At 32.7% G+C, this 21,422-nt stretch overlaps 1 non-coding gene across 1 annotated transcript; it reads right to left on the bottom strand.

The window, feature by feature from the left end:
- Positions 1-19,798: 19,798 nt before the first annotated feature.
- Positions 19,799-19,902, bottom strand: LOC112652858 (U6 spliceosomal RNA). Its single transcript, XR_003131773.1, has one exon. It is a non-coding gene; the product is annotated as a U6 spliceosomal RNA (small nuclear RNA).
- Between the last annotated feature and the right edge of the window lie 1,520 nt (positions 19,903-21,422).

Below are 21,422 nucleotides of genomic sequence, written 5' to 3'. Positions count from 1 at the left end.
GTTTCATTGCTTCTGCCTTCTTTGTGTTTTATTCTTCGATCTTTCAAAAGCTTCCATAAGGACAGAAAAAAAAAAAAAAAGGTAGTGTGTTGCTCATAATATGTGTGCAATAAACAGTTTGGGGATAGTTAAAAGTAAAAGCATTACAGGAGAGCAAATATCACTCCTCTTTCAGTGGAAGATGCTTATAAATAGGCATCATATATTGATAACATAAATATATCACTACTATAATGTCTGTGTACACTTTTTCTTTTATAGATATCAATTGTATTTTGGGTTCAATTTCTAAACTCAGAGGTCCTCATAAAACACTTCTAATGTATGTAGCTTTATCTATATCTATGATGGTGTTCATTTTGATATAGATATCTTCAGCTATCTATCTATACATATTTCTTTTTCAAATCCAAAGTTTAATTTTTAAAACATAGAAATTTTTTTTTAGCTAAGAATAAACCTGGCCACTAGTGATTTTGATTATGACTCTTTCAATCAGTTCTTTTTCACTTTGCTAAATAAAAAGCTTATTAATATAATTCGACTGCTGCCAAGGCACAATCTAATTTTAATAAAACTTTTATCATGATTTGTTTTGTTATACTGAGTCTGTGAACACTGTGATTGTAACTTCAATTCCCTGTGCTATCCCATATCAATTTTTGTATTTCATAGCAATAATGGTTGTAATTTCTACCTGGGTTTTTGTGGCTTGGATTTTTAATACTCTACCGTACTAGACTGATCTTTCGTAAGAATAGCATTGTATTGAATATCACATAATAAGAGATCAAAAAATGGAATAAGAGTACAAACAGTTACATTGATTCATTAAGTACCTACATTAGAATACACAGAGTAGGATTTTTTTAAGATGATTTATTTATGTATTCATGAGAGACACAGAGACAGAGAGAGAGAGGCAGAGACACAGGCAGAGGGAGAAGCAGGCCCCATGGAAGGAGCCCGATGAGGGCCTTGATCCCAGGACTCCAAGTTCACACCCTGGGCCGAAGGCAGGGGCCAAACCACTGAGCCACCCAGGGATCCCCCCTAGGGTAGGATTTAAACACGCTCCTCATACTAATAAATGCTTGCACTATATCTTCATATTTGAACTTATAAGTGATATGACTAAGATTTGTATGTTTCTGAATACACAGCTGGATAGACAGAACAATGTCATTAGATTGTGTTGTCACTGACACCACAGGAAGAGAAGAGAAAGTTTCAAGAAGGAATGCCAAAGTCGAAAGCCACGATGATGCCAACTAAAATATAATAGATCCTACATCCTTCTTTCTTCTCATTCTATATATTTGCTGCAATATCTCAACATCTCTTGTGTCCTCAGTCCCCAGGCTAATGGTCTACAGAACTGATCTTTTTCTATCTTGAATTGTGCAAAGTTTAAGTCTTTATGGAGATAATCACTTTACATATCCAACTGTAGTGTGTGTCTACTAAGAATGCCCCACATATTTTCAGTTTATTATTTTTACTTTAAAAGTCTTGGATTTAAAAAAAATAAAAGTCTTAGATTTTATGATTTATAGGACTTTTTTTTTTACTATCACCCTTTATAAATTTCACAACTAAGTATCACTTCTCAGTGTCTGCAAATAAGTGAAAGCATTTGGTATAGTTTTGCCTCTTTGCATTCAATTAACACAGCATGCACAAAACTAAAGCCACATTCCAGTATCCCACAAAATTAGCTGTGCTTCAGTGTTTCTTATCTCATAGATTCATTTTCCATTAATTTAGATGCATAGCCAATAACCTTAAAGACATCCTTCATTCCTCCATTACCAGAAGCCCCTGTATATTCAGGTAACTCCAATTTCTAATCAGTTTACCCTCCAGATATCTGTTGACCATGTCTACTTTTCTCCATCTTTATTGCCATATGGCAAACCATGATTTATTTCTTGGGTTATTCACATATACTCTTAAACAGTTTTCCTTTCTCTCTTATGTTCGTCCATTCAGTTTTACACTGCAATTAGAAGGTTCTAAGATTCATTTATAACTCCTTATTTCTCTTAATTTTAACGTAAACTCCGTGACAGGATTGTTAGTGTCCTAGATCATGATTGATTATGGTTCCTTTTGCACCTACCCTTATGTCTGGCAACACCTTTACTCAAACCCTATATTAAGCTATAAAGAACAGCTTCCAGATCCTTGAATATAACAAGTTTTGTATGACATCTTAGTTTTTACATATACTGTTTCATTTATATAATATATTTTTAATTCCTCTTTCCATACCTCAAAAGACTGCCACCTCCTCTTTTCAGCCTCAGATTCTTCTGGAAAGCCTTCTAAATCTGGTATTTGCACTCACAAGAAACCCTATATTTGTCATAATATCCCACATACTATCCTGTAATTTTCTGGCTACTTATTTATGCTTCAATTTTTCCTTTAATCTATTAGGTTCCAGGAGTCCTCTATATCCTACTTACCTTTATATCTGAAATACCTAGCTTAGAGCCCAATATACTTCAGGTGGTCAAAATATATTATCAAAAAAATAAAAAGGTGCTAAAAAATAAAAATTAAATATATTCTTAATAAATAGTATATATCACATATGTCTGTGTGTACCTCTGAATATGCATATATGAGTTTGTAGTCTGAAGATAAAGAAATTGTTTCCAGCCTAAAAATAAAAAAAGTAGTCTATTATTATGCCACAGATTGTCAAATAGCTTTCATTTTATTCACTGCAAATATTGCATAGCAGCCACCAATCAAAAAGTTATAGTAAATAAAAATCAGAGTGATCACCAAAACAGATTAAAAACAACAAGAACCTACACAATTAAGGCTACTCCCACTCTATAATCTTAGAAACCCAATTTCAAGGTTCTGTTTTTATTTATATGTTTCGTTTTCTCCACTTACCATGTATCATTCATACTTGGAAGAGAAAAGCTCATATTCATCCACAAGAGTTAACTTTAGTGCACTGTTTAACTGTCTGTATCCTTCAGTTACACCTGTAAAAGTTATTTCTCTATGAATTTCCAGAAAATAAAGTAGGTGGTAAAATCACAATCTTAAGGCAACATATATAATTATATTTTGATAAGATCATAACAAACATTATTTTTTTTAGAAACTAAATCTTTTTTTTTTTAATAAAATCTACTTTAAGAGAAATCAAGTCTTCATATTTTGGTAAGCCATTCAATTGAAGTTAAAATGTTTGTACAAAATACCATGATGGTTTCTGAAATTTGTAAGACACTGTGGTTGATTTTTTTTTTTTTTTTTTTAAGGAAGGAGGAAAACTGCTTTGACACTGGAGATTCCAATCTTATACACATGATTGTGCTTGAGACTAATAAATAGCAGTACATAGAAGTGTGATATAGTCTATAAGTGAGAAAAAAAATCTCACCTATATTGCTACATCAACACCAGCAATTTTTTTTAATTCAAAAGAGTATAATTCTAATAATGGGAGTAAAATTTAATTTATCTATTTGGTTAACACATTTAAAAGATGTTTAGGTTTAGGCCTCTAAAATAATCTCAATTTTCAGACACTGCTCATTGTTCAATCATGTGTTTTGTTTTTTTTTTCCATATTAATAAATCCCGGGTTTTGGGGATAAGGTTTGTGGCAACATCCTTGAGGAATCTAGTCTGTCTACCAACTACAGAAGTAATGGGAATTAGTTTAATTCAATCCAACTAACACTTGCCAACTCCATGTAAATGGAGCCTGCTCTGGGACTTCCAGAATTATCCCTCTTAGATAAAAATAATGTATTCTAACTCCCACGCCTCTTGAAATCGCAATAAATTGTGTTATTGTTTAAATAATTTACATAAGATATTGTGAAAATAAATCTTGTTTTACTACCATTGAGGTTGTTGTGTAGAGAGAACATTAGAATGTCAAATATATCTACCTTCTTTAAAAAATTTACTTGAAATATAATTAGCTTATATTATTGAGATCTGATATTTTAAATTCATAAAAATATGTAAAGTCAGTTGTCTCAATGTTTGACTACCTTGATGAAAATAAGCACAGTTAATAATGAAGTTTTATGATTTCTTTATAGGCATGGACATATCTATTAATATTGAGGTTACAGTTGTCTTTTATCAAAATAAACAATGAAAATGCAAAATACATGGAATATTTTTTGTAAGCTTAAGATCATTTTGGAAGATTTTCTAATTTGTTAAAGTTTTTGCATAATTTTGACAAGTTTAATTAGAACAGAAGAGACTACCTCTGGGAAGAAGGAATTAGATTTTATAGAAGCGTTCTGAGAGCATAAAAATGAATTCTTGAAAAAGAAAAAAAAAATGAATTCTCGTACGTAAAAAAAAGTGAAGTTTTTTCCTTCATATTCACAAATATGTTCAATCTAAACTAAAAATAATTTTGATTTTTTTGTGTTTAGGTGAGGCCCATTATGCTACAGAATAAAACTTCATAATATGGTTTAAGTCTCTTAAAAATGAAATCAACACATTTTAATTTTTAACAAATACATTTGACATCATTTAACATTCCCATTAAAAAAGATATAAAATAATGTGAGGAAGAGAGTCATTAATTATCATAAAATTAATAACCGGGTAATAACTTCTAAAAATATAATTCACACCACTTTGGGAAGTTGAGACACGTTGGCTAAGAAGGTGCCCAAGAATACAGTCAAGATTTTACTTAGAAAGAAATTGTGATTCAATCTCTTTACTTTATTATTGGTCTGCTCAGATTTTCTATTTCTTCATGATTCTGTCTTGGTATGTTACTAGGAATTTACCCATTTCTTCCCAGTTATTCAATCTACTGGTTTCTCTTGTGAGTCCTTATGAGTTTCTTATGATCTACGTGTCTTCATTCTGGTTACCAGACAAAAAGAACAGTGCCTTCATGGGGCATGCTCTTCACATGGCAAATTCATGAGAGCTGGAAAATGTTTTTCCATGTTTCAAAGCCATAGCTAGAGCTGTGCAAACGTATTACTTTACTCAAAGCAACTCACATGGTTAAGCCCAAATTGTTTCTGTCGGGAAGTATCCCAGAGACATATAATTATAATATAGAAAGGAAGTAAAGAGTTTGGGGGAAAATAATCCATCTATCACAGCTACCTTTTTTCTGCTTCTAAAGGGAAAACAAGTAAGTTTATTAAAAGATTCTTATAGGCCTTAGGTCTGTCTGAGATTATTTCAGCTTTGCAATGCTCCTTCATCTCACCCAACAAAATTTAATATTTTTAACACCTTTCCCTTTCATAGGAGTATAATCCAAAACCTATGACTCTCATAGGTCAATAAAAAAATTATTTAAATGACCAACTTCACAAAGCCAATATATTTTCACTCTATAAGAAAATAACTTTGAAGTTAATATTTCTCCAAAAGAATTTATCAGAACTGAACTTAGATTTTGACAAATTATGTATTATCATGAGTCTTATGAAAAGGGCCTCTAAAATATTGAATCTTAGTCTTTAAATCTTCTATAATCAGCCTGTCTCTTAAAGGTAGTTAGGAAAATTATGCTGAAATATTCCTGTGTCTATATATAGGAACTGAAATATATATGTATATGAATTAAAAAATAATACATATTGCTAAAAGTCTGATAATAAAATTAATTTACTACACAGGTGTAAATGTATTCCTAAGTGTATATTTTATGTCTTTCTAAAATTTCTAATTTGTATTAATTTATGCATATTATATTCAGAACAAAGTGAGATATATATATCAACCCACTTAGGCCAATGTGCATCACTGATCTGAACCCAGCCTTGGTTAATAGAATTCTAGGTATATATGGAGTTTTACCATTTACCTTGTAATGTCTTTTCAAAAATGCTTTTATTCAATATATATCAAATATCCACACAAGTATTGTTTCCTCTGGATATAAGGCCTGTATAAAAAAAAATCCAGAATACATTTTTAATATGTTGTATTTCTCAAGGAGAGAGTTTCAAACTAATATGTTCATAAAAGACTTATAGCCAAAGCCTAATGCATTACTATATATTGAAACCAAAGGACAAGCCTTTTAGAAATTCCTGCATGCTTTATTTTCTTTAGTAAAGTTATTTTATGAGTTTTCAAAGGCAGTAAAATTGTTAGGAAATTCTACACAAGAGAATATTAAAAGATATATTATTGCACAAAAAGCTTTTCTCCTCTATCTTAGATAATATTTAGCTTCTCTGAATTAAGGCAGCATTCATCTTTGTATTGGAAAATTCTATCTTCTAAAACTAACAGAAAGGTTAATTTTAGGGGAAGATAGGGGAGAAAAGTGGTCAGATCTAAAATATATTTAGTGGGGACAACCTAAGGATATGTCTTAGAAAAAAATAAAATGTATAAATATATAAGGAAACTCAATAAAGATAACAGAAAAATCTGCAGATTGAATTAAGGGTGGTATGTATATTACCAATATATTATAATTACTATATATTACTAATATATATTGATTTTTTATAAATAGATTAGTTAAAACAATGTTTCAGACACAGTGAATATAACATAAACACAGTCATTTACTAACAAGATTTCGAGAAAATATTTTTCTTAGAATGCTGTGCAAAGTCAATATTGTTAATAAAATTAAAGAAATTGTTAAAATAATAGTAAAAAAATAAACATAAATTTAAAACTGGCTTATTAAATAAAATTTTGTAAGGCCTGTTTGACATTGTTACAGAGAAATTTTCAAAAAGAATATGTGAAGTACTTGAGATAGCCAGGCTTATACTTAAGCTTTTTTATCGATAACTTCATACTGTGCCCCAAGACTAGCCAGGTGATGTCCTATTTTTAATGATCATTCACAGTTAAATAACACATTTACAACTCTAGATCATATTTATATTTACATAATTGAATAGAACCTATATATCCAAGTATACTAGATATTTCCACTTTGATATCTCAAAGGTATTACCTTCATAATGAGTACATTCATTATACGTTCATTCATAGTAAAACTTCAAGTATTTGACACTTTTATTTTAAAGATTTTATTTATTTATTCGTGAGAGACACACAGAGAGAGAGAGAGGCAAAGACACAGGCAGAGGGAGAAGCAGGCTCCCTGCAGGGAGCCTGATGTGGAACTCGATCCCCGGACTCCAGTATCAGGCCTTGGGCCAAAGGCAGGCGCTAAACCACTGAGCCACCCAGGGATCCCTATTTCACACTTTAGTAAAAGAGCTTTTACTTTTTTTTATTCTATTTTTATGTTACTTTTACTTTTTTTATTCTGTTATATAAGCTAGTGATATGTCATACTTGATGCCTCTCTCTTTCTAATCTCAGTTCTATATCATAACAAGCTAACTGTCAATCATCTGCATTTAAACAAAAGCCCTTCTTTCCAAGAGCACCCTAAACCTCATCCCCTCCGGCTTGCACATGGCCACCGATCCAGTGCTTGTCTCTTTTCTTGCTTGTGCTCCTTTCTCTATGATTGTCATCAATATGGCTTTTTTTCTTCTTTTTTAAACAAACATCAAAAAACCTGGATGTCATTTTCAGGTACTGCTGATTGCACAAATCTTCTCACAGTAGAATTTCTTGAAAGAGTTGTAAGCTTATGAAAGACTAGGTTTCTTTTCTCCTATTATCTCTGAAACCCACTTTAGTCTGACTTTGCCCCTCCATTTCTCTGAAACTGCTTCTATCAAGGCTCCTATTGTCCTTCACATTGTTAAATCTAGTGGCCAGTCCCCAGGCTTCATCTTCTGCACCATCAAGTCGCATTTGAAAGAAATGACCACATGTCTTTGTGCTGGAAACATTCTCCTTTCACAAACATACTTTTCAGGAAAACTGCTTGCTTTGTTTCTTCCTATCTCTCTGGCCACTTATTTTCAGTGTCCTGGACTAGATTCTCCTGTGTCATGGCTGTTCATGTTGAGTCACCTCGAATTATTTATTCCAGCTAGGGATATTAACTCCATAAGTGACTGTATCCAGTTCCATGGCTTTACATATCATCGATATGTTGAAGACTTCCAAAGTTCTATCTCCAAACTAATCTTCTCTCCTTAACTTTAGTTTCATATATCCAATGGTCTTTCTACCATCTTTATGTGAATAGCTAGCTAATGGGCACCCAAGTCCAGCTCAAGAAAGTCTCTCCAAATCCACTGAACATGATTATCCTCTTAAATATATGCTTTCATGCCACAATGTTCCTTGTCCTATATGTATATATATATTTTTTTCTATTTTCACCTATTAGACCATACTCCATCAAGGGACATGAATTTATATGCTAATTTCTTGCTATATATTATAAGCACTTAAAACAATAGAAGTCATATAGGTGCCAAGTGATTACTGAAAATGAACAAATGAATGATTTTACTGATCACTTAAGAAAAATGATAAAATTCACTTTGAGTTTCAGAATAAAAATGTCACAATGAAAATGAAAATTTAGGAGAATTATCAACTGTTTAGGATAAGTTGCAATTAAATATAATATTGAGATTTAAAATTTTATATTTATAGATTAATATCTAAAATTAGGGTTGTGGTGTATGTTTGAAAAAAATGTCTATCAATATGCAATTCTTTTACATGAGTCATTGGTAGAACAATCTATAGAAGGTAGCAAAATTATATTATGAATAATTAACTTAGAAACCATAGATATTTCAGCTTAAATTAATTGAAGACCAGTACCATAAAATAACCTCTTAAAATCATATAAAGTGTTCATGACAGAGCAGAGACTAGAACTCAAATGATTTATTCCTAATTTTAATGATTTATTAAGAGGTAAACCTAATGGTTTTGAGTATTAATTCTATAACAATATGTTGATTACGAAAAAAAAATAGATAATGGTAATTTGAAAAAAAATACTTGAAAAATAAAAATGTAACTAAAGACCTTGGCAGAGACTTTTACTTGCTTACACAAATATTCCCTCATCTCTTCCTCCTCAGCAATAACCCTGTTCTGTAGAATGTGACAGTCTTCCAGGTTAATAGACTATATTCCTCAGTCTCTCTTGATACTAGATGTACTCTCGTGACTGATTCTGACTAATGAAATATGAGGATAAGTTGTTTAATAGGACCTTTAGAAATAATCTTTAAGTATGCACATACTTACCCTCTCTTCTTACATTCTTTCCTTTCTGCTTCCTCAATGCAGAGATGATGATGTAAATTCCAGCAATTGTCTGAGACCTTCAGAACCACTTTGACACCCAAGGTCATTTGCTGAGGGAGGCCGAGATGGGATTTACGTTCTTGATGACTTTGAGAGTCATCTTCCCTGCCCTGGACTGCTTAACTTGGGAATTCTTTTATGTAAAAACCAAGCTTTCATCTTATTCAAGACAAGAATATTGGGACTTTTTCTTAGACACAGTTAATCTTATTGATCTAAGATTTTAAAAATCATCTAAATGATTAAATGTACAAAATTTTTTATAAGGAAAAGCTTCAACTCTAAAGAATTAATAAAAATTATCATTTTGGGGGGTGTCCAAAGTATTTATCAATTTTACTTTTATTTCACATTTATTTTAGCTCATCACATTGGAGTAACTACTTTTCCCTTTAGAAGAATCTTTAAAAAGAGGATTATTTATAGTTCTATATGTGCTAGAGTATGTTTTATGCATTTGTGTCCTAAATATCTTTTACATTTTACTGTGGCATTTTTTTTATAAAGTTAGAGAAGTTATGATAAAAAACAAACAAGTATATACCTTACATTTCAAATATTCATTCATTACACGTATATTCCATGCTAGTGTATTTCTGATTCACTCATTTTCTTTTTATACACAGACACCTTTGTTTCCCTATTTTCATGTTGTTTCCTTATTCTTCAACTTCTAGTTTAGAAAGACAGCTTAATTTTCACCTTGATGAACTACCTGTGGGTGTTTATTTGTCTTATTTTAACATAATTCTACATGATCAAACAAGTGTACTCCCCTACTGTGTCTTTGCATAAACAACCTAGAGGATAGTAAGAATGACACCACAGTGTTCCATACCAGATGGAATGAGATAAAGTACTTGAATAGAAACGAGAACATTGAAAGTGAATACACACTAAAGCAGGAAACTTTATTTTTCTTCTCAATTAACATTTGAAATACAAACCTTTCTTTTTGATTATTGAATGCATAATATCCCATAGATAACAAAAAGCACAATATCCTTAATGTATCTGTTGCCATTGCGATTACAGAAAAGAAAAAGCAATTTCAATTTACTTCCCCTGTCCCATTTCTTATCCTAAAGAGGTATAATCAGTTCAGTTAGCCAAGAAAAGAGTAACTGTTGTGTTTATGTTCGTGATATAAACATGTACACGTATAATGTAATGCATTGCTATTAATTCATTATACTTTTAAATTAACTTTTCTCCTATACTTCAGTGACTATTATTAAGTTGATTCAGGTTTTGAAGTAGTAGAGATTTAGAGGCAAGTAGTTGCTGTCACTTTTTTAGAATTAGAATGCCAGTTGAGAAGAGGGGTGTGAGAGGAAAAAGGAGGTGGATATGAAGTCAAATAAATCCCTGAAGAAATGGCACCTTTCAGTCAGCAAATCATCTTTGAATGCCTACAGTATACCAAATATTATTCTACAATTTGGGAGGAATCAGTGAACAAGACACTACTCTGTTCTAAAGCTACTTGTGCAGTGACTGTCCATGTGAATCAATACGAAGATTGAACACAAGATTACATGAGGACAAACACAATGTATTACAACTTAGAGGACCATGGACCAGAGAGCAGCCATAGCAAATGAGACGGAAAGAAGATCAAAGTCTCAACGGGAATACAAACATAGTGGGATAAGTAAATAACAGTGGGGGGCACATCAAAGAATTTATGAGATTCTTACAAGCATAAAGAACATAGATCATGCTGAATTTAATAGAATTTCAAAGGTCAAGGTATATTAGTTGACATCTGCTTACAATTACAGTATGTTGAGCAGAATGCGTTTAAAGATAATAATATAACATCGAAACACTTTTATATAGAGCAAGCTATTGATGTTTTTTATGTTAGAAACAATTTCAAATTATCAGAAAGGGAATAGGGTAATCCCTACATTAAAAAAAAAAAAAAAAAAAAACAAACCTCTACAAATGATATGTTTACTGATTTTGAAAATCCATGTTATATGTTTTTTCATGATACCGTGTGACTTTAGGTACTTACCAATGTCAAGTTTCAAAATTTCCAGAAATATGAGAATCAAATTCAATAATATCAGCCGTGAAAATACCAATGCAAAAGCTAATATTGGTGTAGTGCTTGCAATATGCCAGGATCTAAGTTCAGTGTTTTCTAAATTTTTAGTTGATTCAGTTCTCATCTTATTGTTATACAGTAATTATCATAATTACCCTGATACCCTGATATAAAAACAAGTTTAATGAAATTAGATAATCTGTCTAAAGTTATATTACTTATGTGTGGAAGACCTTTGAAAAGGTTGGTTGGACAATCTCTATGATAGATATTTATCATCATTCCAGGTTATTGAAGCAGACAGAAGGGAGAGAATTATTCTGACATGAGGAGGTTTATTCTGAGATAATGGAAAACCACCAGTACAACAAATGTGACCCTAATAATTTTAGAATGCTTATCTTATCAGTGTAATTCAAATTATTGTTTGTATAATATTCCTACATTCACAACATGTCTGTATCAACATTGTTGAAAATGGAAAGGAAGATAGGGATAATCTAATTTAGAATACACACATTACATAGAAAATAAATTTTTTCAGGGCCTTGGAGAATACTGCAAACACATGATATTATAGCTCAGAAACTACTGATATTATAGTAAAAAAGACAGACATAGGGGTACCTGGGTGACTCAGTCAGTTAACCTTCTGCCTCTGGCTCAGGTCATGATCTCAGGGTCCTGGGATGGAGCCCTATGTAGGGCTCCCTACTCAGCTTGGAGTCTGCTTCTCCTTTTACCCCTCTCCCCTTGCTTGTGCTCTCTCCCAAATAACTAAAATCTTAAAAGAATAAATAAATAAAAAGATTGAGCTACAACAAAAAGCACCTGTAAATAATATTCCAGATACTATAAAATGTTAAGAAGAAACATCCAAAACAAGCCTCCTACATATGTGTTGCAATTTCAATCTCATAAAAGCAGAAAGGCTGAATGCATGTATTGATTTGTAAATGAACTACTTTTTGCATTATTGATTGTTGGTAACATGTTCCAAGGTGAGTAATAGGGTTTATTATTATTTTTAAATTAATTTAAACATGCTTCATGGTTCCCCCTCCACAATTCAGTGTTATGACATAGTGTCATTTTTTATATAAAATAAGTTACATTTAGGGACACCTGGCTGGCTCAGCCAAAAGAGTGTGCAACTCTTGAATTTGAGGTCATGAGTTCAAGCTCCACATTGGGTATGGAGATTACTTACATAAATAAATAAACTAAAAAAAGAATAAGTTACGTTTAGTTGGTCAATATTGTTACTCAGAGTTGAAACTTGGTTACAAATGAAATAGAATTACATATTATTTTATAATAGTTATTTTTCTGTATAAGATAGTAGAAATTTTAAACAAATAGGAAAAGAAGAAGAAAAAAATCAAATTAACTATAAAACCACTATCCAAACAAATTTTATTTTGATACTGATGTCCTTTATCTGAGTGTGTGTGTGTGTGTGTTTGTATGCACATATACATATCACATTCTCTGTAACTATATATATGTATATATTTGTATGTCTGTATGTATCACATTATCTATTTATCTATCTGTTCATCTATGTGTCGGCTTACAGTCACTTTAAATTTTAGTCTAAAATCTGGAATTATTTTTTAATGGTTACTAGAATTGCTTTAATGGGGAAAATGTATTTTTAGCTTGAGTTTATCTAAGAATCTCCAATATCTATCAATCTTCAATAATTCTGAGTATTTTGGAGTTATATCAGTGTGAGTGGCATATTTATTAACTGCTCTTTTTAAAAGTTTCAATTATTCCTTTTCAATTTTCTTAGTCATAGACTTTTTGGTCAGTGTTTCTCTGTGAACAAAATGTGTGAATTTTGTATGACACTGTCAGAACCATTTAACACCAAGACTTCTTAAAATATTTGCACAGTATCAAGTTCCCATAAGATATAAAATCTGCGATTGGTGTTAATTGCCCACATTCCAGTAATCCTCAAGTCATGACATTAATGTCCGTATGTTAAAAGACCATGAAGAGGCTATGCAATGTTTAGGCAGACAAGGCACTGCTTGTCCCTAAACTATAAAAATGTTTATTAGAAAGACTTTAAGTATCTCTACATTATTTACATAAATCAACCTTTTTGGTGTGATTTATTCTTACAAGTATTACTTTGCTGGTAAAAAGCTAAATTTTGAAGAAAACGTATTTGACAAAACATATAAAACTATGGCTTTATATTAAATCTGGAAGCCTACTTTAACTTATATCTATATCATGTATACATTCAATGGACACATCCTGTAGTTTTGAAGATGTTTTGTTTTCCCATATTTTCTTTTAAATAAGAAAGACTTAAAGACTTATTTTTTTTATATGCTTTCACTCAGCTATATTTCCTCTTCCTGTCTTTATCCTCAAAGGGATCCCATAATAACTAAGTAGTTAGTTCAGGACATATAAAGAGCCTACTGTTATTTTTAATAGAGAAGAAAAATCACCCTGAGTTTGTATCTCCAAAGCCATGCCTTGTTCCAATCTTTCTGAAACATTTAAAGTATCCTATCCTTGCATTCTTCTTCAATTGTGCTACAAAGCCCCACCCTCTCTAAGTTCAAGATATTAGACTATTTCATTTCATTTTTTGAGACAATTTCAATTCTTTACAATGTCTTTTTTTAACGTTTTTTTTTTTATTCTGCCAAAAGAAGTGTTTTCTATTAAATGTTCTTCAAACTTAAGAAATGGGTGAAGCATTTGAAAAAGAACTTTTACTGAACTTGTTTTTTGATTTGGTAGAGAGGTGCTGCCTTGCTCATAAGAATTGCCAAAAAAAAAAAAAAAAAAAAAGAATTGCCAAGAATATCCTTTGAAATTAAATGTCTTTGACATTCTTTTTGTCTTTAGTACCACCTGAGTACCTAGAAAGTAAACACCTGTTGCTCTTTGGAATGGTTTTATTTTTTAATTTTCAAAGCTTATTTGAAACGTTTAATTATTCCCCATAGAAACAAAAGATTGTGTTTATAAGTAAGTACAGCTTTTATTTGATGAACATAATGCCATTTTCACTTGCTTTTATTCATATTCTTTTTTTTTTTTAATTTCTCTAAATAAAATAGCATTAGTCTTCATGCTTCAAAACAGAAGCTACAGCTTTACTAAATTGCCAACTGATGTTATTTCCACCTGAATGATGCTGGCTTCATTTCCAATGAGGATGGAGCTAGAATTTTTGTAGCCAGATTGGCTTCTTTCAAACAACCTTCAGAGACAAAAGAAAAAAAAATCCTAATAATGAAAAGATGTTACAGTGACAACAGATAAGCTTCTGCGATGCAGTATGATAGAAGGAAAGTCCTATGAGTTAGAAAATGAGAAAAGGGAAACGACCTATGTGGAAAATGTGTGATTCTTTTTCCTATTCCTTTTTCCAATATAAAAGCTCTGGATTCAGAGTCTGGAAATATGAATTCTAATCCTGGCTCATACATATACTAATGTTTTTATATTTGATAACTTACTAAAAACATTTCAGCCCTATTGTTTTATCTGAATAATGAATAAAATAACTACACCTCCCTCATGCAATATTCAAAAGGGTGAAACTTGATTGTGTGTATGAAATTAATTCTATAATGATTTGTTCTACACAAATTCAGCTTATAATTAATATAGATTTTTATGTAGTGCTATGAATAGTCCCTACATTCAAGATGTGGAGAAGATATCTATAGAATTACGTGAAATACAACAGACATTAAAATTGATTAAGAAGGCATTTAGCATGTAGCCACATTCATTTTCTTAATAGTGTGTGATTCTTATGGGCCACACATCACTCTAAAATAATGAAATTTTCTTACTTACCTTCTGATAATTCACTGAAAAAGAGATAAATTATTCTTTGGCTTTGTATTTTCAGTGATTACTAAATTTCCTGATATTGAATGGGTTCTGGATGCCTGTTATGTGCATGAAACATGAACAGCTTTTCTCTCAATAAGGCATAAGCAGATTTCTTATGTGTCAAAGTGGTGAAGTAAATGCAATACTAGAAGATATAAATCAGATTATATCTCAGATTGAACCTCTTAGTACTCAAATTTATGCAAGTATTCTGAGCATTACATGTTCATTAAAGAACTCTGCTATGACCTAAATCCCAATGTTTCTCAACAGAAACACAACTTTTCTCTTTTTTAAAAAGATTTTATTTATTCATGAGAGGCACAGAGAGAGAGGGAGAGAGAGAGAAAGAAAGAAAGAGGCAGAGACACAGGCAGAGGGAGAAGCAGGCTCCATGCAGGGAGCCCTACAAGGGACTCCATCCCAGGTCTACAGGATCACACCCTGGGCTGAAAGCAGCGCTAAACCTCTGAGCCACCGGGGCTGCCCAAAACACAACCTTTCAATAAAAAATGTTACCTAATCAACTATCCAGTGACAATCGTGTAATTTTTCTGTACTAGAACACACTTGATATGTTAAAAGAGTTAGAAGCTACTAATGTGTCATACTTAATTTTTTCTTAGTAGCAAAGAAAATATCAACATACATGGCATCAAAGCAGAATAGAACTAGAAACATTTTACACAGAAATATCAGGTGTGAAATGTGTAGTGTGAATAATTATACACAGAAATATTAAGTATAGTGCAAATAGGTCCTTCAAGTGTCATCCAGGTAATAGAAATTCAATAATTAGACACGGGTGGTTGTGATCAATCTGGTATGGCAGCCTGGAGTGGGGACAGGGCATAGGCACAAGAAAAAAGGGCATTTGTTAGCAGGTGAATAATGGACAATAGATCAACGGTCTTAGGAATTTTGGGGACTGTTATGAGAGGCTATCTGCTTTCCATAAAAGAGAAACAGACAGAAGTAAAAAAGGAATACAGAATAGAAAACATGCAGATACTTTAGTCAGTTTTAGAGTGTATTTTATTTAAGTGTAGAGATGGAAACCTCCTTCTGCAATGCAATTAGGCAATTCTACATTTTTTTACCTGTATAGAAATGATATACAATCCAATGATATCATTGGATTTTAATGTCATCAGAATGATGGTGATCATTTCTTGAGCATAGAGCCTAGCAAGAGAACGGGAGATACATGAGAATGGAATCTTAGAAATCACGTACAGGAACATCACAAAAAGCACCAATAAAATCCGCATAGAAAATATAATCAAATTCTTAGAATAAATATAGGAAGTATGCAGCATCACAGTAGCCAAAGGAGATGTTTGAAGACTGATTAGGGAGCCAAACTTACCCATCTTAAGTTAGAAGGAGTCTGGAAATATGAATAGGGCCAGGAGATGTTGAATATGACTAAGTTAGAAGAGTAGTGTGGATAATGTACTAAGATGGGGAGTGAAGAAGCACAAGTGTGGATGAAGATTAAAAATATATATATATGAGTTTGGTAGGACAGTTGAGGCCATTATTTGAGTTAAAGCCAGGGTTTCATCACACAAATGAATAAATATGATTGCATCTAAAAGAAAGAGGTAAGTTGGAAATGCAAAACTGAAAGCACAGAGAGGAATAGGCAGGAGTATATGTGATCAAAAGCTAAAGTGGTAAAGTACTAAGTACAGCAATTTGGAATTGGAAAGAACAAAGCACAAACTAATCCAGCAAAAAATATCCCTAGAGTTGTGCTTTATTTCAAATTGTATTAACTATGTAACCTTAGGCAAATCATTTCATGTCTTGGGATCTATTTCCTTATGGGCATATTTAGGTAATAAACACATAAGGCTCACCTACCTAGTACTGTGTGAAAATACAAAGGAGAATAAAAATGCTTCATCAGTTAAAAAAATGTATAGGGATGGTTGATGTTATTATTTCTCTGCAATAAGACTTTGGAAGCCATAATGAGGAAAGCAGCAAAAATGTTCCATGATTCTTACTGTGTAATGATTTAATGGGCCTGGGTTAGTTAATAGGTTAAATTTGCATAGAGTACATTTTTTTTTATTATTACTTGCACAACTTACTGATAGTTAGCATACTACATAATATCCCATTAAAATACTTCTCAGTTGAGATATTTAATTTAAATTACATCTATAGATGCACTCTTGCCAACTCTAAAACAAATTTCCCATGAATGTACCCAAAGTCATGAAATAAAGGACTCTCTTAATTGGTCTTATACATTCATATAATCTGAACAGTACATAAGTAGCAATAAAAGTTGCAATAGCCCTTAGGACTTACACATGACAAGCAGCCTGTGGTAAGCAATAAAGATTCAAGGATAACAATATGAATCAGTTTTCTAAGTATACTACTCACAGTGCGAGAGCAATAGCATAGAACATATTTTTATTTGTACATGCAAAAATAGTTCCCGATAATAAAAATGTCATCGTACGATATTGCAAAGAATACTTCAACCTACTGCTCCTAGAGGAATTCATAACAATCTAACTAGCAGTTTTCATTCTCTGTAGATTTCAAAATGCAAATTGATTTGTTCTTTTTCCTGATTTAGAGAAACAGAGTATGTCCCTGTTGCCCCATGAGATTCTTTAGATTTCCTTGACTGAAGGTAGAGTATTTATTAAAACTTATGAGTAAGTGCCCCCGGGGCCATACTGAAATTGCAAAAAGTTTACTAGAATCCATCAACTAATTTTTAGAATCATGTGGAATTTCCAATAATTAAGATTAAATATCTAAAAAGTATTTTATTTTTTAATTCAACCAGATTATCACTGTGTTTAATTCCTACTTTTTATGGAAAATAAAAAGGTAAAGTTATGTTATAAACCCTTAATTTGAAAGTGCTTGCATCAAGATTATACTAACTATTGAAGGTAATATGTATCATGCAGTGTTTAAGATATGGGTAGAAAATGTTTTATAGATGCAGAAAGGCAATGAAAACTATTCTTTTTATTTTTAAAAAAATATTTATTTATTCATGAAAGACTCAGAGAGAGAGAGGCAGAGACACAGGCAGAGGGAGAAGCAGGCTCCATGAAGGGAGCCCGATGTGAGATTTGATCCCAGGACTCCAGGGAGCCGAATCCCTGAGCCGAAGTCAGACGCCTAACCACTGAGTGACTCAGGCATTGCAGAAACTATTCTTTTTTAATCACAAACTGAAAAACTCTCAGCCAAAATGATACTGTTTAACAAATATTTACAGTAGTCCTTTCTTATCTGTGGGGGATACATTGTTAAGCCTTTGGTAGATGCCTGAAACTTGACAGTACTCAACCCTATATATGCTGTTTTTCCCATATATACATACCTATGAAAAGGTTTAACTCATATTTTAGGCAAAGTAAGAGATTAACAGCAACAGCAAAATAAAATAAATTATAACTATATATTGTAATAATAGTTATGTGAATATGGTCTCTGTTTCTCACTCAAAACATCTTATTGTACAATACTCATCCTCTTTTTGGAATGAAATGAGGTGATAAAATGTCTATGTGATGAGATGAAGTGAATGACGTAGGCACTGTGATGCTGTGTTCGGCTACTATTAGCCTCTGACAGTAAATAGGAAGGAGGATCATCTGTTTCCTGGACCATAGCTGACCATAGGTAACTGAAACCACAGAAAGCGAAATTGTGGCAAGGAGGGATCCCTGTATTGTGTGCAGTCTAGACATCATACACCAGGCAGGGATGCTACAAAGGAGAGACATAAACACAACTTCTTCCCCATGGAAGACAATATTATAAAAAAAAGTGTGATAAGTGCTTTAATGCTCATAAGTAGAGTGTGGTTTGGGAAATAAATACAGTGCCTGAACATAGATGAACAAGGGAGAATTTAGGTATGAGCAGATATTCAGAACATTCCTGTGGAGAAAACACTCTTGGCGTACTGGACATCTTTCAGGACTTGGCCAAGGGATATATGTAAAGGATGAAGGCGTGAGTGTGATGAGGAAACCGCAGGTAGTTAAATGTCATTTGCCTGAAGATAGAGACGGCAGACACGACCGTGAAGTCGAAGCATGACTCTCTTCCATAACATGATAAGGAGTCAGAGATTTCTTTACACTATATCAGTGGTAAGAAGTCATTTTAATAGTTAAATATAATTTCAAGACCATCCTCTTGAAGGGATTAGTCCGACAACAGTGCCGATGAAGCCGGGAAGAGGACAACTAAGGAGGTGGGGGGGAATGTATGTGGAGAAACATGACGATGAGGGGCCTTAGAAAAGAAATGCCTACAGCATAAAAGTGATTTCCTTCAGTTATTCATTCAGTGTGATAGAGTATAGAGTAATATATGCGCACTCTCCAGTTTTAGATGTGGTAACTGGATGGTTGTGAAAAATAAAAAAGAGTAAAGGAAAGCCAATGCCTTTATGGAACGAGATGGACCATATAATGAGTAGTGTTAGTTATATTAAAATGAAGGCATTGTTGAGAAATGAAAGATTTTGACATCCATCTAGACCTTGACTAGCCATAAACTCTAAGTATGGTAAAGACATTCAGGGTTGTGCAACCTTGCAAGAATTCAGGGTGGTTGGTATAGGAGTATAGAGTGAAACGGTCACCAGTGATGTTAGAGTGGTATTAGTTGAACCAAAGAGTTTTATATGCCATTCTTGCTCAGGGGCCTTGCTAATCTCTGTATTGTTCCAATTTTAGTACATGTGCTGCCGAAGTGAGCAGGAAGCAAAGAGCTTCAATACTGCAGTGCAGGAAATAGAAATCGCTACGGAATCTTCAGAACTGCATTATTACACAAGTGAAGACAAACCTAATTGCACCTCTACCTAGAAAATCATAAAAGAAAATGGTTGAGGCAGAATGAGCTGGTTCTCTCCCCCACAATATCCGGTCATGTCTTCTTTTACAATAAACATTTTAGTTGAGTACGTGTCCATGTGGGTCAAACAAATTTCCTAGGTTCCCACATAGCTGGATGTCACCTTGCAACTAGGTCCCCAGCAAGGAAGTAGGAGCAGAAGTGCTGTATGCACTTTCCAGATCATGCAGACTAGATTGCGGACTTATTAGTGGAAGTTCAAAGGGTAATTTTTAACACAAAAGCCAAGTTACCATTTGAGGATGACGAAAGCAACCACATAGAGCTTTGGTCCTCCACAGCACTAACGACAATCAGAAACTGTTAACACTCAGGAAATGAAAATGAAATGCACTTCTAATTTGAGTAAGACATTGCTATTTTGTCTTATTACCTCAACAAATGCAAAAGAAAATGTGCTGGGGCTCCTGGGTGGCTCAGTTAGTTATGCATCTGCCCTTGGCTGGGGTCATGGTCCTGGGGTCCTGGGGTCCTGGGGTCCTGGGATGGAGCCCCACATTGTCATGCTTTCTGCTCAATGGGGAGCCTGCTTCTCCCTCTCTCTCTGCTTGCCGCTCCCTCTGCTTGTGCATGCTCTCTATCTCTCTATAAAGGAATAAAATCTTTAAAAAAAAGGAAAATATTCTGAGGTCATTCTAGATACACATAGTAAAGGTACTGAATAATGATGGTTATGCGTTTAGAAATTAAAAAAAAAAACTATGACGAGAATGTTGAATTGGCTTTTAGAAAAAAGTATCCAATTGGTATGCTTTTAATGATGAAAGTAAATAAAGCTAGGATATTTAGCAAGGGGTTTGGGTATAGGCACAAATCACAGAAAGTTTCAGGTATTTGAACTAAGACTAAAACAGTGGGTGGAGGGACAGTACCATCCCACTCATATCTTACAACTTCTAAATCCCCTATATTTAATCCTGTATTATTTAATTATGCTGAGAGTTTCCTGTATTATAAGGATAAGGAAAATTAATATTAAATTGCAAATTGATAATATCAAATAGTAGGTAATCTCTATAATTAAAAATGAAAAAATAAATATGAAAATTTCATAACCAGTAGGTAACCTGTACTGTTTATACCAGTTAAGGTCCTTGTCTAAGCATTATGCAAATTTAAAAGCTACAATTTACACAAATTACCTTATTTATACCTCACCATGAATATTTGAGGTAGGATGGTGTCATTTTAAATATGAGCAAATAGAAGCTCAGAAAGTTTGTTATATACTATGAGTGTTGTCTGGGTTATTTAATTCCAATATCTAATCCTATCATCACTGTGCTATTCTCCTTCCCATTTGCAAATCTAATATATTTTGATTATGTACAACCTATCAGTGACTGTACTGTACTCTTTACAT

This window comes from Canis lupus, chromosome 4 (genome assembly GCF_003254725.2).
Source record: "Canis lupus dingo isolate Sandy chromosome 4, ASM325472v2, whole genome shotgun sequence".
NCBI classification, from domain to species: Eukaryota; Metazoa; Chordata; class Mammalia; order Carnivora; family Canidae; genus Canis; species Canis lupus.
The sequence above is the reverse complement of the archived record's forward strand: the minus strand, read 5'-3'. Positions and strand labels throughout refer to the sequence as shown.